We start from the raw sequence: 6,736 nt of genomic DNA, 5'->3' as shown, positions 1-6,736 counted from the left end.
GGTCACATGACCATGTCCATGCAGCTCTTTATTTCCTGTGATGTTATGTCCATAGATGGGGCAGTGATAGTGGAGTGTCTATGTATCTATCTGGATGGGAGGAGCTATAAACTAGCTGGGTGTTAGGGGCGGTGCTGGAACTGTGGAAGAGGAAGGAGAAGTGCATCATGGGTTTGGTTGGATACAGGAACAGGAAGTGCTACCTACAGGATGGAAAGAAACCAAAGTCATTGGTTTACATGGTGAAAACAGGTGAGGAGATTACAAAGTGGAAGCTACTACATGAGCACAACTGTTCAGTTCTACCCAAAATTATACACTTCTATAGGCTTTGGTCTGCATAACTTACGTCCAATATATTAATTTATTACGACATGGTTTAGAAAGGGCATGTTCAAATTCCCTATTAGTAAATTGTGAAGTAACAAAGAGGGTCTTCATACTCTACTGGATAAAATGGGGAGCAGTAGCAGCATTTCTTGAGGAACCAGCAAGGACAGCCAGTTGAGTCATTATGGAAAGATCAATTGTTGCCAGGTTCCTCTACAGAGATGATCGCTCTAGGATATTACAGCAGTAGGACATCCTTATGATCAGCATATTACCAGGGAATGCTTCTAACTAAGAGAGATCATCCAACTTCATTGTCTGACCTCACAAATGCTCTTCTTGGATGAGTGCGTCTGGACCAAAGGTTCCCACAGACGCACTCCACAATCTTGTAGAAAGCCTTCCCGGAAGAATGAAAGCGGTTTTGGCTGCAAAGGGGAGACTACCTCCATATTAACGCTCATGGATTTAGACTGGGGTGTCATAAAAGCTCCTGTAGGTATAATGTGTAGGTGTCCTGATACTTTTGTCCATATAATGTGTGTCGGAAGCTGCAGTAAAGCATCTACAGCAAGAAAATGGTAGGAAAGGTTTAATGAGGACTAGGAAGTTGCCTGATTTTGCACATAGGAAGCAGATAAACAATAAAAAAATTGCAATGGTGTACATAGCTTTGAACCCTTCATTGATTGGGTAAAACATTCAAAATCAATAGCACAAAATGAGCAACCAAGTAGCATATTTTCTAATTCCAATCAAGACGGGGGGAATAAGGGATGGACAATACATGCTCAGATGATGGCACTTTAAGATGGACTTGGGTAAGCGGGCGCACAGTGTAGGCTATTAATCAGAATACGCTTTACAGTTTCCTCTGCCCTGTTTACAGGTGGCTTTGTTTAGTCGTGGTTTTTTACAGTAGACAGAATTTGGATCTTTACAAAGTACAATGTCACCGCCACACGCAAACAGGTAAAATGAGCAAGAGCAGGCGGTGTTTGATGGCGGAGAAACTGATAATTTGCAACCAATGAAATAAGATTTACATTTGCACTGCACATGATAACCATCACAATTCCCACCACCTTGAAGACAACTTCCCAGAGATTTATCTGGATGAATGCAAAGTGGAGAATCCGGTTGCAGACAAGGTACTGGTATCCCTGCACACGTGGAATGGCTCAGCTTCAGACAGCCACAGGCTGTCTTATTTGCAGCGGGTGCTGTCAAGAAACATCCATCTTTGGTATATTTACAGCTACAACCATGACTCTGAAAAACAACTGGAACACAATGGGAAGACCTAAATTATTCATATATTATTTATCTTCTAAAAACATGATTGCTTTATTCCATAAAAAGTGACACACTTGTCCGTTGGCTTGCTTTGATATTGTAGCTCAACCCCATTCTTGCAAAAGGTGTCGAGATGCTGTGAATGGCAGATTCAAAGCAAGCCAATTCCCTGTAGGAAGGTGCCTCGGCAATAGTTTCTAGTTTTCTAGTGTCCTGCATAAGTGTGCCCATGTACCGACTCTTTTTTCTTTTTTTTTTTTTTTTTTTTTTTTTTTTTTTTTTCCCCCCCCCCCCCCCCCCCCCCCCCCTCCCTGGATTTTTCCCTTTGGCTGCCTGACCTGGCCTCTGCATGTTCTCTGTCCTGAGCTGCTTGTCCTGACTTAGGACTGTTTATCGGATTACAAAACAACTCTGCTTGCCCTGACCCCAGCCTGTCCCTGACTATGGTTTTGCCTGATACCACTGGTATCTCTTAACTCCCTTTAGTCATCAGTCACTTGATCAGAGACTACTCCAAGAGATAGCAGCCTGGTGGTTCCCCTGCAGCAAAGTCCAGATCATAAAGCAGTTAAAGAGTGAAGACCAGGGGGGCCACGTAGATGAAGCCAAATCTGTTCAAGTGACACAGTGGATTCACTTCTGCATTGTCAACAGATGCAGTACTAGACACAGCCTGTGAAGAAGAGTGGTTCTGTTTTTGGTAGAAAATAAAAACATGTTTAAGATAGAGATGAGTGATATTTTATTTATTTATTTTATTTTTATTTGATTCAGGTCCAATTTGGCCGAATCTACTGTCTGATTTGGGTCGAATTTATTCAGAAAGTGCTTTGATTGCCTGGAAAATTTTCTCACTGTCTTTTCCTTTCTCTCCTTGACACAGAATTCACATGACACAAAATTCAGGTACAGAACTTTTTTTGAAAAATTTGGGTTGAATTTTAGAATCAGTTAGCTCATCTCTAGTTTAAAGTATCATCTCTGAAGCAAGAAATTATTTGGGGTGCTTACTCCATTTTTTTCTACATTTAACAACTCTATGGGGGTCATTTACTATGCTGAAATACACCAAAATTAGGCGTTATTTTTAAAAAAAAATTAAAAAATTTAACTCGCCTCATCCACTTGTTCGCGCAGCCTGGCTTCTCTTCGGTCTTCTTCTTTGATGACCAGGAGGAAAAGGACCTGTGGTGACGTCACATGATCCATGGTGATGTCACCACAGGTCCTTTTCCTCCTGGTCATCAAAGAAGACAGAAGAGAAGCCGGGCTATCGCAGGATAGAGATTATAAGTACACAAAAAAAAAAAAGTTTAATGGGGTGACAGAAGCCCTTTAAGAATGCTATTATTTTCCCTTATTACCATGTTATAAAGGAAAATAATAAAATCTACACAACACCTAACCCAAACCCGAACTTCTGTCAAGAGGTCTGGGTTTGGGTCTGGGTACCAAACATGGTGAATTTTCTCACGAGCTAAAACGCTTTGCACTCGCGCGGAAAAATCGCACATTTTCCCGCAACACACCCGCATCCTATCCGGCCCTCACACGCGACGCCCATGTGAAAGAGGCCTAAGGCTCACACTAGCATTTTCGTTTTCCGTTATTGCGATCCGTCATAGGGGATACCGGTAGAAAAAAACGCTTCCGTTTTGTCCCCATTCATTGTCAATAGGGACAGAACAGAATGGAATGCTCCAAAATTCGTTCCGTTTAGTTGCGGTCCCAGACCGGAGAGCAAACCGCAACATGTTATAGTTTTCGTCCTGGGATGCGGAGCAAGACGGATTCGGCATGACACTCCAATGCTAGTCAATAGGGACGGATTCGTTTTCTCTGCCACAATAGAAAACGGATCTGTCTCCCATTGACTTTCAATGGAGTTCATGATGGATCTGTCTTGGCTACGTTAAAGATAATACAGCCGGATCCGTTCATAACTGATGCAAATGGTTGTATTATCAGTAACTGAAGCGTTTTTGCTGAACCCTGCCGGATCCAGTAAAAACGCTAGTGTGAAAGTAGCCTTAGGCATAGAAAATGGTCTAAATGTAAGACAGCTAGGAAGCTATCTTACATTTAGAACTGGTGCTGGATGCTCCGAAGTTATGGAGACGCCTGTGCCTCTTCATAACTTCGGCGGATCCACAGCCAGGTTAGAGCTTTATTAAGACTGGCGTCTAAAACGCTGGTCTTAATAAATGTGCCCCTATAAGTTTCTTTTAGGCTTCCTCTGCCCAGTTTTTCTGGCAGTCTTATTGGGCTTGTAGAAAACTCCATGCAATGCATATTCCTGTAAATACAATTCCCCGTAAAGAGTTCAGAATACTAAAAAAATATATAAAAAGAAGGTACTCCATTAATTCAGTTGTCCAGTGACCATATACTGTGATCACTGGGCCTTTCTGAAATCAAACCACTGATGATCAACTGGCCAGCAGCAATGGGGTTCTGACATCTCTAACATTTTATTTTTCTATGGGACTGGTGAAAATAGCCGAGCACTGTCTCAGCTATTTCTGTCCGCCCCATAGAAGTGAATAGAGCGGTGGCCGCACATGCGCTGTGTGCTTTCCGTTAATTTTTATGAACTTCGAAAAATAGCTGTGTGTGTTGCTCGGCTATTTTTGGCACTCCCATAGTAATAAATGGAGGGTGGTCGTGCATACGCCTTCTGCTCTCCTTCACTTTGTAGACTCCATTCTAGGTGCGGGTTTCGGAGATGGGACCCACACCTATCGCCAGGATATGCCACCAATGCTTGAGATGATACAACCCCTTTTATTTAAAAAGTTGTCTTATTACCAATGTAACATAGTGGACAGCTTACCAAGACTGGCACCAAATAAGATGAAGAACATCCACATTTGTATGCTTCAGAATGTGATATATTTAGGCACTGATAAAAAAATAAAAAAAAAGTCAATGTTCTATCTGCAGTATTTCTATAAAGATGAGGAATAAGCAAAAAGAACCTGAAGAACAGTAATTATATAATATAATAGAATATATTAAGCAGTAGCACTTTACAAATCAGAAGGTACAAAATCATTTTGTTACAGTATAACAAAATTAATAACTCATAAAAGATTGATGACCCTTCAAGCAAAAGCTTACACTGTATGTTGAAATAATGGAGGAACAAAATTCTAGTTTTGTACGAATAGTCCGCTCATCTTTTATAAAAACAGGCTACGACACATAAAGCAGCATTTGTGTGCAAGGATAGTGGGGGTTTCTGTTGGAGATAGTAGGTTTATCAACTGAAAAGAGTTAGAATAAGGAGAGTAAGCGTACAACAGTTGGATTAAAGGGGTATTCCCATATCAGACAAGGGGGGCATAGGGCTATAATGTGCCCCCATTGTCTGATAGGTGCAGGTCCCACACATATATGGTAACGAAGCCGGCAAAATGGCAGTCGTCAGTGCGAGGTCCATCCACCACCAAATGTTCCTATTAGACAGCCGAAAATAATAGCTGAGCAGCATGCTCGGCTATTTTCAGAATCCCCATACTAATGAAAGCGCTCTTGCACGGCTGCCGCTTTCATTCCCTTTTATGGGGCCGATGGAAATTGCTAAGCCAGTGCTCAGCTATTTTCTGTAGCCCCATAGAAATGAATGAAGGGCAGCTACGCATATGCGGTGCGCCTTCCTTCACTTTGCTTTGTTTTCCTAGCGATATGCCCCTATTGTCTGAGATGGGAAAACCCCTTTAGAGAATGTGATTTCTAGTTAATGGGCAGCACAGTGGTTGCTCAGTGGTTAGCACTGGTGCCTTGCAGCGCTGGGGTCCTAGGTTCGAATCCGACCAGGAACAACATCTGTATGGAGTTTGTATGTTCTCCGTGTTAGCCCAGCTCCCCACACGCAGGTACGGGCGCAGGGCTTCTTCATACCTTCCCGCTGCTGCATGCCATGCTGGTTTGGTGATTTTCATTCCTGCCACTAGCATTTCCCTCTAGGCTCTGAGCAGAGCTTGCACTCTGGCTCAGAGTTCCTTGTGTGTATTTAGGGTGTGTGCGAACGTGTCTCTCCTCCCATTGTGAGGCAGCCAGCGCACGCCCCTTTATCTTCCCCTTCTGTGTATCTTATCTTCTGTGTATCGGACTTTGGATTACGTTTTACGGATTTTGCCTGATTGCCGCCTGCAATTCCCCTCTTAGGTAGCACCTGATTCCTACTAAAAGTTATGAATGAATTGTCAGCAGTTTGCAATGAAGGTCCAGATGGGTGTAACCAGTTGGGGGGTGTCCCTGCACAGTCTGACTCTATCCAATCAGTGCTGCCAGTGTTGGACTGTGCAGGGACACCCCCCCCCCCCCCCCCCTCAACTGGAAACACTGTTGCATCTCAGACCTAAAAACACTGCATGTGTGCTAGAAGATTTAGTTTCAGATAACGAAAGGACATGTTGGTAGAGACAGCGGAAAATCTCTGATGTCTAATAGTAGTGCAGGAGTGATGTAACGGGAAGAGGTTTATAATTAGGGGTCATCGGCAGAGATAATGTCAGGGTACGACAATAGTTTGTCCATATGGGCTGTGAAAAGAGAGAGAAAGAGTCAAAAGAAGTGGACTGTCAGCAACAGGAATATAAACTGAACATGGGGTTAGACATGTAGGAATAACACTGACTCCTTAAAGGGGGTTTCCAATTTGCATCAACAGCCTTCAGACTAGTCACTTATGATGGTAGCAGTAATTTTGTAATGTATTTCTTTTACTTTTATTGCTCCTATCTTCCGTTTTGGGCTGTGGTGACCATGTCCATGCAGCTCTTTCCTGTGATGTCATGTCCATGGGCGGGGCAGTGATAGGGGAGTGTCTATATAATTTGCTGGGTGGGAAGAGCTATAAACTTGGTGCTGGAGCTGTGGCAGAGGAAGGAGAAGTGCATCATGGGTTTGGTTGGATACAGGAACAGGAAGTTTTTGGAAACAAACCAGAGTGACATTTTTGTTTTTAGTGATATACTGACATAGAAAGTGAAATAATAGTGCCATACAAATAGTGCCCCAAGCATTACTTGTCCCTCAGATGGTGACAGAAGACCCAAGAGTGAAAGTGCACCCACAATGTAATGGTGACACCTTTTGTACTCCA

General features: G+C 42.9%; 1 long non-coding RNA gene across 1 annotated transcript; it reads right to left on the bottom strand.

Annotated features, from left to right (window-relative positions):
* Positions 1-942: 942 nt before the first annotated feature.
* Positions 943-5,590, bottom strand: LOC122946185. The gene is made up of 3 exons (XR_006391223.1): positions 5,530-5,590; positions 4,460-4,528; positions 943-1,613 (listed from the first exon to the last, which is right to left on the bottom strand). It is a non-coding gene; the product is annotated as an uncharacterized LOC122946185 (long non-coding RNA).
* Positions 5,591-6,736: the final 1,146 nt, after the last annotated feature.

The sequence above is a fragment of the Bufo gargarizans genome, chromosome 9 (assembly GCF_014858855.1).
Source record: "Bufo gargarizans isolate SCDJY-AF-19 chromosome 9, ASM1485885v1, whole genome shotgun sequence".
In the NCBI taxonomy this organism is placed as follows: Eukaryota; Metazoa; Chordata; class Amphibia; order Anura; family Bufonidae; genus Bufo; species Bufo gargarizans.
The sequence above is the reverse complement of the archived record's forward strand: the minus strand, read 5'-3'. Positions and strand labels throughout refer to the sequence as shown.